We start from the raw sequence: 17,568 nt of genomic DNA, 5'->3' as shown, positions 1-17,568 counted from the left end.
GGCAGGACTCCCATAGAGGTTTTACATAGTCATTAGTAATTCTAGAGATCTTTGTGTCATGTGAGTAGAGAGAAGGAGACATTACCTATATTACCAAAAGGTTTATGGAATTTCCTGAGGCATCAAAATCTATTTTGACTCAGAACTTCAACATTTGTTATTTGGAGAGAGCAAACTTTCCTGGGGTATATAAATGATGGTGGGAGGACAGAAGGTGTGACTGAGAATCTGATTTATCAGGTTGGGCTTCTGTGGGTCTCCTACTGAATGCACAGACGTTTCTTTCTGTAACAGTTGTATATAATGGAACAGTTTTTGCCATAATATCTGGTCTTTCTTTGATAGAGGCACCACCTGGTTTTAATTTACTAATTCATACATATTTTGGAGGGAGCCTAATGCATGCTACTTGACATCTGCAAAGAGCCTTTGCTGGAATATGGTGGAAGTGTTTAGCTCTGTGTTGTTGGTATTTCCCTTGTGAGGTTTCTAGTTGGACAATGAGACTCAGTAGGGTTCCTGGTAGAAGAAAAGGAGCCCATTCTTTAAGTCCATAAGTCCTCCACAATGGTCCAAGTAAATAGGGTAAGATTGCTTTTTTCCCCTACTTTCCCATTAAGACTATCTTTGCTTATTTAAATTTGAATCTATTTGTGTAAAAATCGTGGAAGCACCATGGTTACCTTTAGGGAAAAGAAATGGGAGGCTGGGAAAGGAGGTCAGGGAGACTTAATTTTTTATTGGGTATGTATAATATTTGAAAATTCTATCAACCTATATTACTTTATCCAAAAATTTTTTTTAATTACCTATATTTTTAAAACTGCTGGATGTATATCTGTCAGATAGGGTTGGTAGATGAAGCTAGGAAAGTACACTGTGAAATTCATTTCAGATCCTGATCCCTGCTGGGGACAACTATGTATTCTCATACATTTAGCTGTGACCAATGTTTATGATCATTTACAAAAGAGTGCATGCATCCTGGCTTGCCTATTCACACAAACTGCAACATAAACACTGATAAAATTACACACCATAGATCTATGAAGCTCATCCATTGGAACTTAATAGCTTGGTAATGTCAGTCCCAGTGCTTGCTAGAACCATAGCCCTTTGGCCCAGGCTGTCATTTTCAGGACTACAATTCCTGGCCTCCATCTGTCCATAGTTGACTAGTGAAAGTAGGAGCTGATGGTGCAGTTGAGTGGAGGCTAAAATTACACACATACAAATGTCATGAGATGGAAAAGGAGTTGTGAGGGGACTTGAACAAATAGAAGTTATAAAGGAGAATGAATCGATCAGTAGAAGTTTTGAGCTAGGTAAGTTAATGGAGTTGATGTTGAGCCATTTAGTATTGGAGGAAAATTAAGAATCTGTACTACCATAGAAATGATAATGATGTGATGTGATGGAGGTGTTAGCTAATACTATAGTGGTGATCATTTGCAACACAGGCATACCTTGAAGATATTGCAGGTTTGGTTCCAGGCCATTGCAATAAAGTGAATGTCACAATAAGAGTCAAATCTTTGGTTTCTCACTGCATATAAAAGTTATGTTTACACTATACTGTAGTCTATTAAGTGTGAAATAGGATTATATCTTAAAATGTGCACACATTAACTTAAAAATACTTTATTGCTAAAAATTTCTAATCATCATCTGTGCTTTCAACAAGTTGTAATCTTTTTGCTGGTGTAGGGTCTTGCCTTGATGTTGATGGCTGCTGAGTGCTCAGAGTGGTGATTGCTGAAGGCTGGGGTAGCTGTAGAAATTTCTTAAAATGAGACAAGAATGAAGATTGCTACCTTGATTGATTCTTCCTTTCATGAATGATTTCTCTATAGCATGTGATGCTATTTGATAACATTTTACCCACAGTAGAACTTCTTTCAAAATTGGAGCCAATCCTCTTAAACTCTGCTGCTGTTTTATCAACCAAGTTTATGTAATATCCTAAATCCTTTGTTGTTGTTTCAACAATATTCACAACATCTTCACCAGGAGTAGATTCCATCTCAAGAAATCACTTTCTTTCCTCACCCATAAGAAGCAACTCCTCATCCGTTCAAGTTTTATTGTGAGGTTGCAGCAATTCAAATATAATAATAATGAAAAACTTTGAAATATTGTGAGAATTAGCAAATTGTGACAAAGAGACATAAAGTAGGCAAATGCTACCGGAGAAATGGTGCTGATAGACTTGTTCAATGCAGAGTTGCTGGAAATCTTAATGTGTAAAAAACTCAATTATCTACAAAGTGCAGTAAAGCAAAGCACAATAGAATGAGGTATGTTGTAGATAAGTGTATCAAATCAACATGTTGTACACCTTAAAATTACACAATATTATATGTCAACTATATGTCAATTAAGCTGAAAGAAAAAAGAATCTGTACCAAAAGAAAAAGAGGTACAGAGAGTAATCGAATCCCTTCAATAGTATTGCCTTTCCAGGGAAGATGTGTGTACTTTGCTGCAGAAGTCCCTAGAATTTCCCCCAATGCAACTCCAGTCTGTGAAATTCACTTGTTTCTGTTCTTGGACTCTCATGAGGTATCTGTTTTTGTTTCTTTTTATAATTAATCTACTTTCCTTGACTTAGCCTGAGTGAGTCTGTGTTCTTTCTTTCCAAAAAACTTTATTTAAACTAATTGAAATTCCTGCTCTGGGCTTTAGTTGTTTTCTCCCAAATAAAGAGTCTCTTTAGCTAGAAAGGCTAGGATCATCTTATCGTCCTTAATGGCTACGCCATGAATCTTAAATTCATTATCTCATGTTGATGGAGAATATATAAAACAACTCCAGTAATCAAATGATATTTCAAGATCAACAAGTAAAAAGTGCAAATGATATTATAGATTGAATATAAAAGAGAGTGTATATCTGGGAGGGAGAGGTCACTGAGTATAAGAGGAGAGTACAAAGAATCAGCCAGGGTCAACCCTGAAAAAAACTGAAAATACTTTTTCTGTCTATGTTTCTCCCTACCTTCTCCAGGCACACATCTTGCATTCTATGTCTATAACTCTTAGCTCCCACAACCACTCTTGTTTGAGCTGCCATTGTTATAACCCATCTTTCTTCATGCACACCTTGTTTTCATACATCAAGAAAATTGGAAGCTCTCAAACACTCTAAGTAGAACCTAAATTTCTAGTGCTCAAGGAATTAGAAAAAGGTGAAAAGCCCAAAGTTAGCAGATGTAAGGATATAATAAAGATAAGAGGAAAAATAAATGAAGTAGAGAACAGGAAAACAATAGAAAAGATTGATAAAACTAAGAGTTTTGATTCTTAGAAAAGATGAACAAAATTAACAAATCTTTAGCTACACAGAGTATTTTATTCTAGGTTTGAGATGCCTATAGAGCCCTGTAAGGTAATGTAAATTAATGTAAACATAATGTAAACATACATTCTGTTTTAGTTAAGGCAGGGAAGATGGCTACTTGCTGTAAAAAACAACCCTCAGATTTCAGTGGCTTAACATAATACACTTCTCACTCATGTTACAGAGCAGATTAGGTGAGGGATCCAGTCCACTTCTACTTTGTGGTTCCACCATCCCCTAGTCCTCCACTCAATCATTTGCATTTGGCTAGAGGAGAATGTATGAAGAGTGTCCATTTAAAACCCTTTCAACCTTGGCTACTATGTCACTTGTTTACATTCCATTGGTTTAGATCCAACAGGGCTGGGAAAAGTAGAGCCCAGGAAGAAGAGAAGAACACAGATATTGATGAATACCAGAAATCTCTACTCTGTGCTTTCCCCTATATTTTGGAAATGCCTTACCTAGTCAGTATTTTGTTTTCCACTTTTAGATAATCATAAGAAATATTTTTCAATGATAGAAAAGCCCCTGTAAAAATGCAGTGATAAGTGGCAACTGGCATTCCTATTAGTGATAGGAACAACCAGAGGTAAGGGTAAGAACTGTGACAAATAGGAGAACACATGTCCCATCTATTAGGAGTAGCCATTACTCAGCTCTGATTATTAGCATTAGGAAATATACACTCAGTTTTTCTAGATTTTACGATTTCTCAAATGAAGAGCCTGGTTTTGTATGTGAAATATCCCATTTTCAATATACAATCTCAATTATAAAATGAAAATTGCTCGTTTTGGTTTCCTATAATTTATGAAGTAATTCTCAAGAGAAGTGGCAGATCAAAATTGTATGTGTGTGTGTGTGTGTGTGTGTTAGAACCAACTGTATTGCATATTTTTATATACTTTCTATCATCTCTGTCTTCTCCCTCTACTCCCTATTTATTGCCCTTGGCCACCATAAGGTATTAGCTGATATAAATGTAAGAGTCTTCCCCTAGGTATTTGCATCATAACAAAAGATCCTTGAAAACACACACACAAAAAAACCCTAAAGTAATGAATTTCCAACTATAAAATTTTATATATAACTAACTATTAAGAATATTTTTCAGTAGGAACTGCCCCATGACCTTCCAATCACATCTTGTGGGTGGCATCCATTTTATCTGCTTATAGGATTGTGTTGGTTGAAAAAGCCTTTAGTTCTGTAAGCATTAAGGTGTTAGATCACCATCCTCTGATGACCTGACTGACTCTGTGTTTAAAGCTCTAAAATGAGTTAGAATATCCTCACCACTCTCTGTTCAATAATCCTCGCCAATATTATTTGGCAAATGTCCGCTCTGTGAGCAGTGACTGGCACTATTATGGACTGAATTCTATTTCCCCAAAATTTGTATGTTGAAGACCTAATTTCCAATGTGACTGTATTTGGAGATAGGGCCTAGAAGGATGTAATATAGGTCAAATGAAATCACAAGAGTGGGGCCCTATTACTAAGGTGTTGGTGCCCTTATAAGATTAAGAGATGCTATAGCTCACTCACTTGTGCTCGCCCTCTCTTCATGTGTGCACAGAAAAAGTCTGTGTGAAGACAGTGAGAAGTCTTCCATAAGCCAGGAAGAGAGGTTTCACTAGAAATCAACCCTACTGTCACTTTGAACTTGGACTTCTAGCCTCCAGAACTACAAGAAAATACATTTCTGTTGTTTAAGGTGCCAATCCGTGTTATTTTGTTACATCAGCCTGAGCACATGTCACCTGTGGTCTTAGAGGGTTAACGGGCTTCCATGAACATTTAACTTACTTTGGGAAATATGTGAAGACATGTTAGAACTGAAGCACTGGAGATCTTTCAGAGGTTTCAAAGTGATGGTTCACCAGAGACATTTGGCTTATTAATTTTTCTTAGCCCAGTCCCTTTAAAATGTGAATTGGAGTGTTTTTAAAGAGGCATGCATTCTCCAGTTTCCCAAAGTTCCCAGTGCTCCTTATGTATCACTCATGACCCCCTCCACACATTTATTTTTTGCTTAGTCCCTGGAGACACTTGTATGACCTGGAATGAGCCCAAGTGTCCTTATTTTACCAGTGATGAAGAGGTATTGGGAGGAGGTGACAGAAGTGACATAAGAGGTAGAAGGCAAGAAGGTAAGAACCTGGGCCTGGAAAGAAAGAGTGTAAGGAAATAGGATATCAGGCACAAGGCTTGTGTACAGGAAGTGGCCAATCCAACCAGGGCTGAAAAGACTCCTCTGGATTGGTGGGTAAATGGCAGGGTGGCAGAGCCTTCTCTTGGCCCTTTTCTTTTTTTGATGTTGGTAGCTCCTAGTACCTGATCTTCACATTGAGACCATAAAAATGCCAGATACTTGCTTCCCTAGCATTCCTTGCAGCTAGAGATGACCCTAAAACACACTTCCAATGAAACATAAAGGGAAATGTAACTGTTTTCTTCCCTCATGTAAAGAGAAAAATATATAAGCAGTGTCCCTGTCCCTTTCTTTTTCACTTTGGGTGCAGTTGGGTCAGAGAGTACAGTTGGGGCTGTGCTGTACAGGACAGTCATGGGGCAACTGGCTGGAGGATCAAAGCCAACATGTAGAAAAGTGTAGAGCAGAAATGTGGAAAGAGACTGGGTCCCTGGGAACATTATTGATCTACTGAACAACCACTAGGTCCGCCCAGCTTCAGGCTTTCTTGTTACATGAAATGTAGAGCAAACAAAAAGACAAAACAAAATAACAAAACCCTTTCTTCAGGCTACTTTCTGTTGGGTATTTTGCTAATTGTATCCCCAAACATCCTAACCGGCATACTTAGAACGGGTCCAATGGAGCAGTTCTAACTAAACTGGGCTAAGAGAAATTACTCTGTAGGCCAAAGGTATCTGGTGAACCATCACTTTGAAACCTCTGAAAGAACTCCAGTGCTTCAGTTCTATCTAACTGGGATAGGAAGTGACAGCTGTGGTCCAATTAAACTGAAAGTGAAGGAGAGAGACAGTGGCTTGGCTGTGAAGTAAGGCAGAGAAAGAAGAGATTAAATCTACAACTTTCTTCTAAAAGGCAGTATATGTGAGGGCGAAGGGTGTAGACTCTGGATTCAGAAAGACACTGGCTTAGATCCCAGTTCTACCTTTTGTTGTTGGGAACTGGTAATTTAATCTCTCTAAGCCTCTGTTTCCTTATCTGTAAAGTGGGGATTTAAGTGTCCTTATTTTGCTGCTGATGAAGAGGTACTGGGAGGAGGTGACAAAAGATGTGACGTAAGAGATAGGAGACAAGGAAGGTAAGAACCTGGGCCTGGAAAGAAAGAGTGTAAGGAAATAGGATATTGGGCACAAGGCTCATATACAGGAAATGGATTGTGTACACACAGAGGATTGTTGTTGCAAGGCTTAAGTGAGTTCACATAGGTGAAGCTCTTAGCACAGTGGCCAGAAGCTGTTCAGTACAGTTAGCTATGAGCTAGACTATCACTGACCTTTAGCCTTTTATATCTGCTCTTGCATATCTCCATCTGGATTGCCCCATACCTACCTCAGACTCCTGGTGCCTCCTCTCCCTTCTACCATATGCTCTTCCTTTCTGCTAATTAGGAAAATGTCTTGGGTGTAGCAGAAAGACATGTGGCATGCTGTGTGAAGCTACATGTTTGGGCTTGGATAGATTTAATTCACAGAGTATGCTATGTGCTGTCTGGTTCTCCAAGAAACCCAATAGAAGCTGATCTCATCCTACTGATTGAATTTGATGACATGCTTATCATTTCCTTTTACAGTTTTTATGGTCCAGAATGACTCTGTTGCCAATATCTTCTGATAGAGGGAATTACTTTTCCAGGCAGTGCAATCATGCTATTTATCAAAAGAAACACTGGACAATCACAGTGGACTTCAGCGCTGTCTCCTGAGCCATCATCTGGCCAACTCTCGGCAAGAAACTTCTTTGTTCTTTAGAGACTGAGCTCTATCCCCAAGCACTAACAGAATCGAGATGGAAGAAGTTGGAATTCTTCATCTTGGTATGTAAAGAATAACTTACTGTTTATGCATATTAAGGGACATTTTTAAAAGAAGCAATTATAGGATGTTTTGTCCCTGTCTCGCCTGATCTCTGAGGTCACCTGACCTCTCCATTTTAACCTTGGTTTTTTTACATGAGGGGTGTTTTTACTCTATGTTTATGAATCTGTATCTATTAAAACAAACACTTTATGTGTAATTCATTCATTTATTCAATATTTACTGAATGCCTACTATGGTCCTGGCATTGTTTTAGGTGCTGTGACACAGTGAGGTTCCTGCTCCCAGGAAGCTGAACCCTGGCCTTGAGATACATGGTAGGACAGACATGGGTTGAAGGCACTGGGGTGCAGCAAAGGGGAATGTTCCAGGAAACAAATGGCAAAATTGTTCTGAAAGGAACACTGGGTGTAGAACCTACATTTCTTAAAGTGTCAAGGATGCTATAAAACAAATATCAATTTTTCTATCATGCTTCTAAATATACCATTCACTATAGCATTGAAATATTCAGAGCTCCTATTTAAATCAGAAGCTGTTACACAATCATTTCTGAATGAAGGCAGTAATGATTAGTTATAATATGGTTTATTATATGAAATTAGTAAAACCTGAGGCCTCAAAACATAATATGCACCATAAAATCCTGATATAATGTGGTTAATCTATTCTTTGGGGTTAGCTCAGTCCCCCTCAATTATCATTATAAAAAGCTTTCACTCCAACTAGAAGAAAGAGCAGCTTAATTTGTAAAAGAGTTCTATATGCTGCTGCCTTAGTTAAACAAAGACAGAAAAGCAGGAGGATGGAATGTGGATTTGGTGAAACACTGGCATAGAATACAAAGCAGCAACGAGTCCTTAATATAAATGCATTCCACTTTAATAATTACAGGTGAAATGAACTATTTTGGGGGAAGAATAATGGGAATGAATCGATTCTATTTCAGGTTAACATTTTGATGTGAGGTTTTAAGCATTTGTAATTCCAAGTTAAGAAACACAGAATGTGGCATTTTTCATTTTTGGTATGAATTTCTCTGTTTATGGATACTGTTTCTATATGCAATATGTATTTTTTTTTTAGTATAACCATTTTCCTTCTCACTTTTTTTTTAGAACCACATCCTTCCCTAAACTACCCTGCATCTCTTGCATTAATCCCTAGGCTTCCTGAGGGAGTGAGTCTCTATAGTAATCTATGGATTCTATACCCTATCCAATGTCTTTTTCAGGGATTTTAGAAATGGGAATAAAGCCCATTCTGCCTGTCTCGCTCTGAATTGCTGAGGCTGTAAGATGTGATACTGGGGGTGGTGCTAGTCTCCATATTTCTTACCATGTGGCGTGGTCTCCACAGTCCAACAGAAAATGAAGCACAAGCCCAGAGGAGCAAGAGGAAAGACAACACAAGTCCTTGTTCCAGTTGTTCCCAGGTTCAGTGCCAGATTTCTTTTCTTGAATTGTGTAAGACACTCTGCTATCCTGATTTTCTCCTTTTTGATTCAACTAGTTCAAGTTGGGTTTCTATCACATGCAACCAAGCAATCCTGACTAATGCAGTCACCCTCACTGCTGCCCTATATGAGCTCTTCAATAAATTCGGTCTCTTCATCCTACTTTCTTTTCTTTTCTTTTTTTCTTTTTAAGATTTTATTCCTAAATAATCTCTACACCCATTGTGGGGCTTGAACTTATAACCCTGAGATCAAAAGCCACATGCTCTACCAACTGAACCAGCCAGGCCTCCTCTTCAGCCTACTTTCTAAACCTCTTTTGTGTTCCTGCCTCCATACCTCTGCCTTGGGATCGTCACCGTTCCCTCCCCTTATGGAAGCTCAGTCTTTACCAGCATCCAGCCCAAGTTCCACTTTCCCTGACTACCTGGGCAATCTCTCTATCCTTAGAACTTACATAGCCTTTGTTCTCTATATATGCTCACTGGCACTTTCACTTTCCCCAAACTAGACCATAAAGTCCTTGAGCACTGAGGCAATGTATCCTACCATTGTGTCTCTCCAGAGCCTTAAACAATGTAAGTGTTTAGTTTTGATAGGATGATGTTGCCAGCTATTATTTTATAGATAGATGATAATCTTGAACTTATAATTTAAATGGAAGATTAACAAATATAATGAACTCAGTTAGCTGAGTAATTATTTTAGGATTAGGTTAAACTGAATGCCAATAGTTCTTATAGTGATGACTTCTATATAGAGATATTGTTGTATAAGATGTACACACCCTGTTTGGCAAGGAGGATGTGTTTTGAGAAATAGGACCTCTAATAACGCCACACAGGATTGTTAGAGCACAGCTGTCAAGACCATGCATTCCTGGCATCTTATGACAGTAACCTCTTCCATTCTCTTCAAATGACTTGGTCATGACATGCTTCTGGCCCAATTTTCTTCTAGGTGTTTTTCAAGCAATAGCAGGTCAATTATCCCAGGCTACAGGGATATTTATGATGCCATTCTAATGTCACAGTATTTCCACAACCCTGGGATCGTCTGCTGAGTTTCACCCTATGTTTTCACATCTATTTCTTTGAGGGTGACACCAGCTGCATTACAACTAGTATAATGATAGCATCCAGCATGACATTTTCCTTGCTTTCTTTGGGCCATGTCCAACTCTATCACTTTCAAATGTTATGTTAGCCATTAAGAATAAAAATTCCTGACCAGACCCAAAATAATTGGCAGAAATAAAGACCAAAGAAAGTAGATACCATGCAGAACATGCTTACTGTAGGAGAGCAAGGCAACATACTCAGAGGCAGTGGTTTTTGCAGTATGTGTCTCAGCTCTTATTGGCTGAGTGCCTACAAGTATAGCTAACACTCAGAACATGGGGGGAATGTTCAGTAATAGAGAACCGAAATGGATAGTATACATATATTGATACATGTGTATGTAATTTGGGAAAATACTTCAGAAAGAAATCACTTTATAAATTTTAGGGACAGAAAAACAGGGTTAAACCTGGTAACTTAGAAAATGGAGAACTTCAATATAGACATATACTCAAGTTACAAATACGGCTTCTTTGCTAACTACGAATGAAGGATTCAAAACTCAGGACTTTGATATAGATTTGTGAAAAGGAATGGAAGGAGAGAGGTCCTGAAAGGTGAAAAAGTAGATCACAAAAATAACAGACTGTAGGTCATAATACCAAGGCAGTTACAAACCAGAGGTGGGATGACCATTGTTCTAGTTAATGAAGACAACAAGATGGAGAAAGGCCTCTGGATGAGCAGCATAGGAGGAAGTGTCAGAAATGTCTGGGTCTCAGCGTTGGGCATGGACTTGTTGGGATTGCATTCCCAGGCTGCAAGACTCTGAGGAGCAAATAAAATATTCTCTCATGAAAACCCCTGACAAGCCTCCATCCTGGTCAAATGACTCTGGCCATCTGTATTATTAAAAATAGGTTGGGTTAACTCAAAAATGCAGAGAAGCAGTTTTTCCTTGAAAAAGCTAATGCCTATAAGCATTACATATGGATAAAAGTTAGCAGGCCATCGTAGGTCCACTGGATTTCATCTTAATAAGAACTTCTAACCTTAATTAAAAAAAAATTTTTTTTTGCTACTCAGGGCAAATTATAAATTAAGATTTCAGCTTCTGGCACTGCAAGATCAGAAGAAATGCTGAACACTACAGTTTTGAGAAATGAGTACAGTAAAATACAGAGGAAAGAAGTCTCTCGTCCTGTTGTGTTCTTGAGATGACAGCATAATATGGTCACATCCCATTTAATTCCTAGCTAGCTCCAAGGCTTCCCTCCCCAGTAGGGCCAACCTCATGGATCTACAAACCTTGCAGTGGTACATGGCTCTCCTCCCGGAAGGGGCCCTGTGCTTGCTTTAATGTTTTGCTGTTGCTGTTGGGACATGCTTAGCAATTTTACCTTTGAACTTGTGTTTTGTAAATAGAGCCTGAAGGGGCAAGGCGCACACTTGTGAACAGAGGGGCTACTCCAGAGGTATGTACTGGAGGGCACAGATCTTCAGGTGCCAGAGGCTGCAGGCAGCAGTGTATACATGGAGTATCACCCAGCATAGACAGAAAGCCAGGGGTGGTCCAGGATGCCAAGGGGATCCAGAGGATATGGCTGTGGCTGGACCTGGGTCTAGATTAGTGGTGGCAACAGCAGCACCAGCAGCCTTGGGAAAGGGGAGGGTGTGGTGGAGGCCAGTACTGGGACCCAGGTTGTGACACTGGCTTGGTGGTTCATCTTGGAAGCTGGGCCTAAGAGCTTCTGCACAAATATTAATTCTCTAGACTGAGCATGGGTGTAATAACTCCTGGCACCGGGGTACCTGGGTGGCTCACTTGGTTAAGCAGTTAAGCATTCAGCTTTGGCTCAGGTCATGATCTCATGGTTCGTGGGTTTGAGCCCCACATCGGGCTCTGTGCTGACAGCTCTGAGCCTGGAGCCTGCTTCAGATTCTGTCTCTCCCTCTCTCTCTGCCCCTCCCCCTCGCCCCACCTGCAATCTCTCTCTCTCTCTCTCTCTCTCTCTCTCTCTCAAAAATAAATAAAGACATTAAAAAAAAAAAAACCACTGGCACCAAGGAAGTAAACTTTTCCTACAAATAATTACAAAACAAAAGCATATCATGGATATTGCAGTAAAGCATATTAGGGAGTTATTATCACTTTTCAAAGAGTTTAGAATTTCTGGGTTTGAAAACTGCTGCAACAATGTGAAACAAATGTCCACAGGCTTATAAATAGAAATTAAATTAAAAAAATTTTTAGTTTATTTATTTTTGAGAGAGAGAGTGGGGGGGGGAGGTTCAGAGAGAGAGAGAGAGGGAGAGTGAGAATCTCAAGCAGGCTTCACACTGTCAGTGCAGAACCTGATGTGGGGCTTGAACTCATGATCCACAAGATCATGACCTGAGCCAAAAACAAGAGTCAGATGCTCAATTGACTGAGCCACCCAGGTGCCCCCTAAATAGAAATTAAATTTAAGGATTGTCCCATTAGAAGGAAAAGAACACTATTTTCACGTGAGACTTCAGACGAACCAGTTACTAATGAAGATGACAATTGTAAAATTGATTTTTCCTTTTAATTGAAAATACAATAGAGGAGTCTGGGGGAAGATGGCAGAATATGAGGACCCTGGGGTCTCCTTGTTCCACATTTACAATGAGATATCCACATTCAAGTAAAAAAAATGGGGAGAGTGATCAGAAGACTGGTAGAACAAACTCCACAACTAATTATAGAGAAGAAGCTGTATCTGAAAGGCAGGATGGGAGCTGCCTGCAGGAGGGAGGTAGCTGTGTGCATGGAAAGGACAGAGAAACAGGCCCTCACACCAGGGAGCTCACATGCGTAAGGTTAATCCCCATAATTTTTGGTTTCAGAGGGATTGAATTCCATAAGTTTGTAAAACCAGTGAGACTTGGAACCTGGAGCTTTAAAAGTCAGCTGACTCAGCACTAGGTGAGCCAGAAGGGTGAGTGATAACTGAGTCCCAGCCCTTAAAGAGACAGAAGCCTATGCAGAGAGGCAACATAAAAATCACAGTTTACACAGTGCTGGGGGCAAACAGGAGACAGATCTGTTCATACTGATTTTGGAGCATGTTGGGGGACTTTGAAAATGAGGGAGGTAGCAGGCATCATTTTCCTCCCCTGCCCCCCAGCATAAACACAGCGCCCCCTGTGGGAGATAGCGCTGCACAGACACTTGCTATATAACCAGCTAGCAGTGTGCCATGCCCACAAGTTCTCCTGAGGACTCGCCCACTCCAAGGCTGCTAGCCATTCCTGGGCTCAGGAAAATTTTGTTAGCATGCATGCCCCACCCAGCTGCTAGCCACACAGCTGCCACTGCACACCATGGCCAGCTGCATGCCCCCAGCTGCCCCAGCACACAGCCCCCAGCCACTGCAGCACTTCCGGGGATCCAGCATAAGACTAGTGACCCAGCACAAATTTTGCTAACATGCCACCCTGCTTCTGAGTTCCCCAGCAGGTACACCCCCTCAGAGCTGGCCTTCCTGGGTGCCACTAACACTACAAAGAGAAAGCACATTCCACAACAGGCAGAGAGCCAGTGCACACAACTGCACTGAAAGGAAAAGTGACTCAGACACAACGGCAGGGCATAAGCAATGAACATAAGATACTGTCCTGAAGTGCCACATCCTGGTAAACAGGAGACAGTGCCCTGCAGGACACTGAAGGACCTCTTCTTCATAAAGCCACTACTTTCAAAAGTAGAAGACATAGCTGACTTTCTTAACACACAGAAACAGACAAAAAGAGGCAGACAAAATGAGAAGACAGAAATTTATCCCAAATGAAAAAATAGGACAAGGCCACAGCCAGAGATCTAAGAAAAACAGATATAAGTAACATGCCTGATAGAGAATTTATTTATTTATTTATTTATTTATTTATTTATTTATTTATTTTTAAATGTATGAAATTTATTGTCAAATTGGTTTCCATACAACACCCAGTGCTCATCCCAAAAGGTGCCCTCCTCAATACCCATCACCCACCCTCCCCTCCCCTCCCCTCCCTCCCACCCCCCATCAACCCTCAGTTTGTTCTCAGCTTTTTATTTATTTTTTTTTTAATTTTTTTTTTCAACTTTTTTTATTTTTATTTTTGGGACAGAGAGAGACAGAGCATGAACGGGGGAGGGGCAGAGAGAGGGAGACACAGAATCGGAAACAGGCTCCAGGCTCTGAGCCATCCGCCCAGAGCCCGACGCGGGGCTCAAACTCACGGACCGCGAGATTGTGACCTGGCTGAAGTCGGACGCTTAACCGACTGCGCCACCCAGGCGCCCCATGTTCTCAGTTTTTAAGAGTCTCTTATGCTTTGGCTCTCTCCCACTCTAACCTCTTTTTTTTTTTTTCCTTCCCCTCCCCCATGGGTTTCTGTTCAGTTTCTCAGGATCCACAAAAGAGTGAAAACATACGGTATCTGTCTTTCTCTGTATGGCTTATGTCACTTAGCACATAACACTCTCCAGTTCCATCCACGTTGCTACAAAGGGCCATATTTCATTCTTTCTCATCGCCACATAGTATTCCATTGTATATATAAACCACAATTTCTTTATCCATTCATCAGTTGATGGACATTTAGGCTCTTTCCATAATTTGGCTATTGTTGAGAGTGCTGCTATAAACATTGGGGTACAAGTGCCCCTATGCATCAGTACTCCTGTATCCCTTGGGTAAATTCCTAGCAGTGCTACTGCTGGGTCATAGGGTAGGTCTATTTTTAATTTTTTGAGGAACCTCCACACTGTTTTCCAGAGTGGCTGCACCAGTTTGCATTCCCACCAACAGTGCAAGAGGGTTCCCGTTTCTCCACATCCTCTCCAGCATCTATAGTCTCCTGATTTGTTCATTTTGGCCACTCTGGCTGGCGTGAGGTGATATCTGAGTGTGGTTTTGATTTGTATTTCCCTGATGAGGAGTGACGTTGAGCATCTTTTCATGTGCCTGTTGGCCATCCGGATGTCTTCTTTAGAGAAGTGTCTATTCCTGTTTTCTGCCCATTTCTTCACTGGATTATTATACATGGAAAATCCGATAGACTCCACCAAAAGTCTGCTAGAACTGATACATGAATTCAGCAAAGTCACAGGATACAAAATAAATGTACAGAAATCAGTTGCATTCTTATACACTAACAACGAAGCAACAGAAAGACAAATAAAGAAACTGATCCCATTCACAATTGCACCAAGAAGGATAAAATACCTAGGAATAAATCTAACCAAAGATGTAAAAGATCTGTATGCTGAAAACTATAGAAAGCTTATGAAGGAAATTGAAGAAGATATAAAGAAATGGAAAAACATTCCGTGCTCCTGGGTTGGAAGAATAAATATTGTCAAAATGTCAATACTACCCAAAGCTATCTATACATTCAATGCAATCCCAACCAAAATTGCACCAGCATTCTTCTCAAAGCTAGAACAAGCAATCCTAAAATTCATGTGGAACCACAAAAGGCCCCAAATAGCCAAAGTAATTTTGAAGAGGAAGACCAAAGCGGGAGGGATCACAATCCCAGACTTTAGCCTCTACTACAAAGCTGTCATCATCAAGACAGCATGGTATTGGCACAAAAACAGACACATAGACCAATGGAATAGAATAGAAACCCCAGAACTAGACCCACAAACGTATGGCCAACTAATCTTTGACAAAGCAGGAAAGAATATCCAATGGAAAAAAAGTCTCTTTAACAAATGGTGCTGGGAGAACTGGACAGCAACATGCAGAAGGTTGAAACTAGACCACTTTCTCACACCATTCACAAAAATAAACTCAAAATGGATAAAGGACCTGAATGTGATACAGGAAACCATCAAAACCCTAGAGGAGAAAACAGGAAAAGACCTCTCTGACCTCAGCTGTAGCAATTTCTTACTTGACACATCCCCAAAGGCAAGGGAATTAAAAGCAAAAATGAACTATTGGGACCTCATGAAGATAAAAAGCTTCTGCACAGCAAAGGAAACAACCAACAAAACTAAAAGGCAACCAACGGAATGGGAAAAGATATTTGCAAATGACATATCGGACAAAGGGCTAGTATCCAAAATCTGTAAAGAGCTCACCAAACTCCACACCCAAAAAACAAATAACCCAGTGAAGAAATGGGCAGAAAACAGGAATAGACACTTCTCTAAAGAAGACATCCGGATGGCCAACAGGCACATGAAAAGATGCTCAACGTCACTCCTCATCAGGGAAATACAAATCAAAACCACACTCAGATATCACCTCACGCCAGCCAGAGTGGCCAAAATGAACAAATCAGGAGACTATAGATGCTGGAGAGGATGTGGAGAAACGGGAACCCTCTTGCACTGTTGGTGGGAATGCAAACTGGTGCAGCTACTCTGGAAAACAGTGTGGAGGTTCCTCAAAAAATTAAAAATAGACCTACCCTATGACCCAGCAGTAGCACTGCTAGGAATTTACCCAAGGGATACAGGAGTACTGATGCATAGGGGCACTTGTACCCCAATGTTTATAGCAGCACTCTCAACAATAGCCAAATTATGGAAAGAGCCTAAATGTCCATCAACTGATGAATGGATAAAGAAATTGTGGTTTATATATACAATGGAGTACTATGTGGCGATGAGAAAGAATGAAATATGGCCCTTTGTAGCAACGTGGATGGAACTGGAGAGTGTTATGTGCTAAGTGACATAAGCCATACAGAGAAAGACAGATACCGTATGTTTTCACTCTTTTGTGGATCCTGAGAAACTGAACAGAAACCCATGGGGGAGGGGAAGGAAAAAAAAAAAAAGGTTAGAGTGGGAGAGAGCCAAAGCATAAGAGACTCTTAAAAACTGAGAACAAACTGAGGGTTGATGGGGGGTGGGAGGGAGGGGAGGGTGGGTGATGGGTATTGAGGAGGGCACCTTTTGTGATGAGCACTGGGTGTTGTATGGAAACCAATCTGACAATAAATTTCATATATTGAAAAAAAAAAGAAGATGTGGTATATATACAATGGAATATTAATCAGCCACAAAAAAAGAATGAAATTTTGCCTTTTGCAATGACATAGATGGAGCTAGATAATATAATCCTAAGTGAAATAAGTCAGTCAGAGAAAGACAAATGCCATATGATTTCACTCATATGTGGAATTTAAGAAACAAAAGAAACAAGCAAAGGGAAAGGAGAGAGAGAAACCGCAAAACAGACTCCTAATTATAGAGAAAAAACTGATGGTTACCAGAGGGGAGGCAGGTAGGGGGATGAGTAAAATAGGTGATGGGGATTGAGGAGTACACTTGAAGTACTGAGCAACAGGTGATGTATGGAATTGTTGAATCACTATAATGTACACTTGAAATCAATAAAACACTGTATGTTAACTGGAATTCAAACTAAAACTTAAACAAATAATTGGTAAAAAAAAAAAAGAAAAATACAACAATAGGATATATTAGTAGGTGTTTTGAATTATTTACAAATTTATGACACCATTTTTATTTTCTTGTACAATCTCCATTTCAGAAAATGTTAGAGGAAATACTTAAATGCCACTGTACTTATTTACATTTATAATTAAATTCAAATGCATGAAACTGATTTTATGGGGAATTATTCTTTTAAAAATTTTTCTGCAAGAACCATTGGCTCCTGATCTACTAAAATTAATAAAATATTATTT

The 17,568-nt window shown here is 39.9% G+C and overlaps 1 long non-coding RNA gene across 1 annotated transcript in view; it reads left to right on the top strand.

Annotated features, from left to right (window-relative positions):
- LOC109502629 overlaps positions 1–17,568 on the top strand; it is a 306,029-nt gene that overhangs the window by 144,852 nt on the left and 143,609 nt on the right. The window contains exons 9-10 of the long non-coding RNA XR_002161354.3: positions 7,190–7,370; positions 7,628–7,688. This is a non-coding gene — a long non-coding RNA (uncharacterized LOC109502629). The remainder of the gene's footprint in view (positions 1–7,189; positions 7,371–7,627; positions 7,689–17,568) is intronic.

This window comes from Felis catus, chromosome A1, assembly GCF_018350175.1.
Source record: "Felis catus isolate Fca126 chromosome A1, F.catus_Fca126_mat1.0, whole genome shotgun sequence".
Lineage (NCBI taxonomy): Eukaryota > Metazoa > Chordata > Mammalia > Carnivora > Felidae > Felis > Felis catus.
This window is presented reverse-complemented; position numbering and strand designations above follow the sequence as displayed.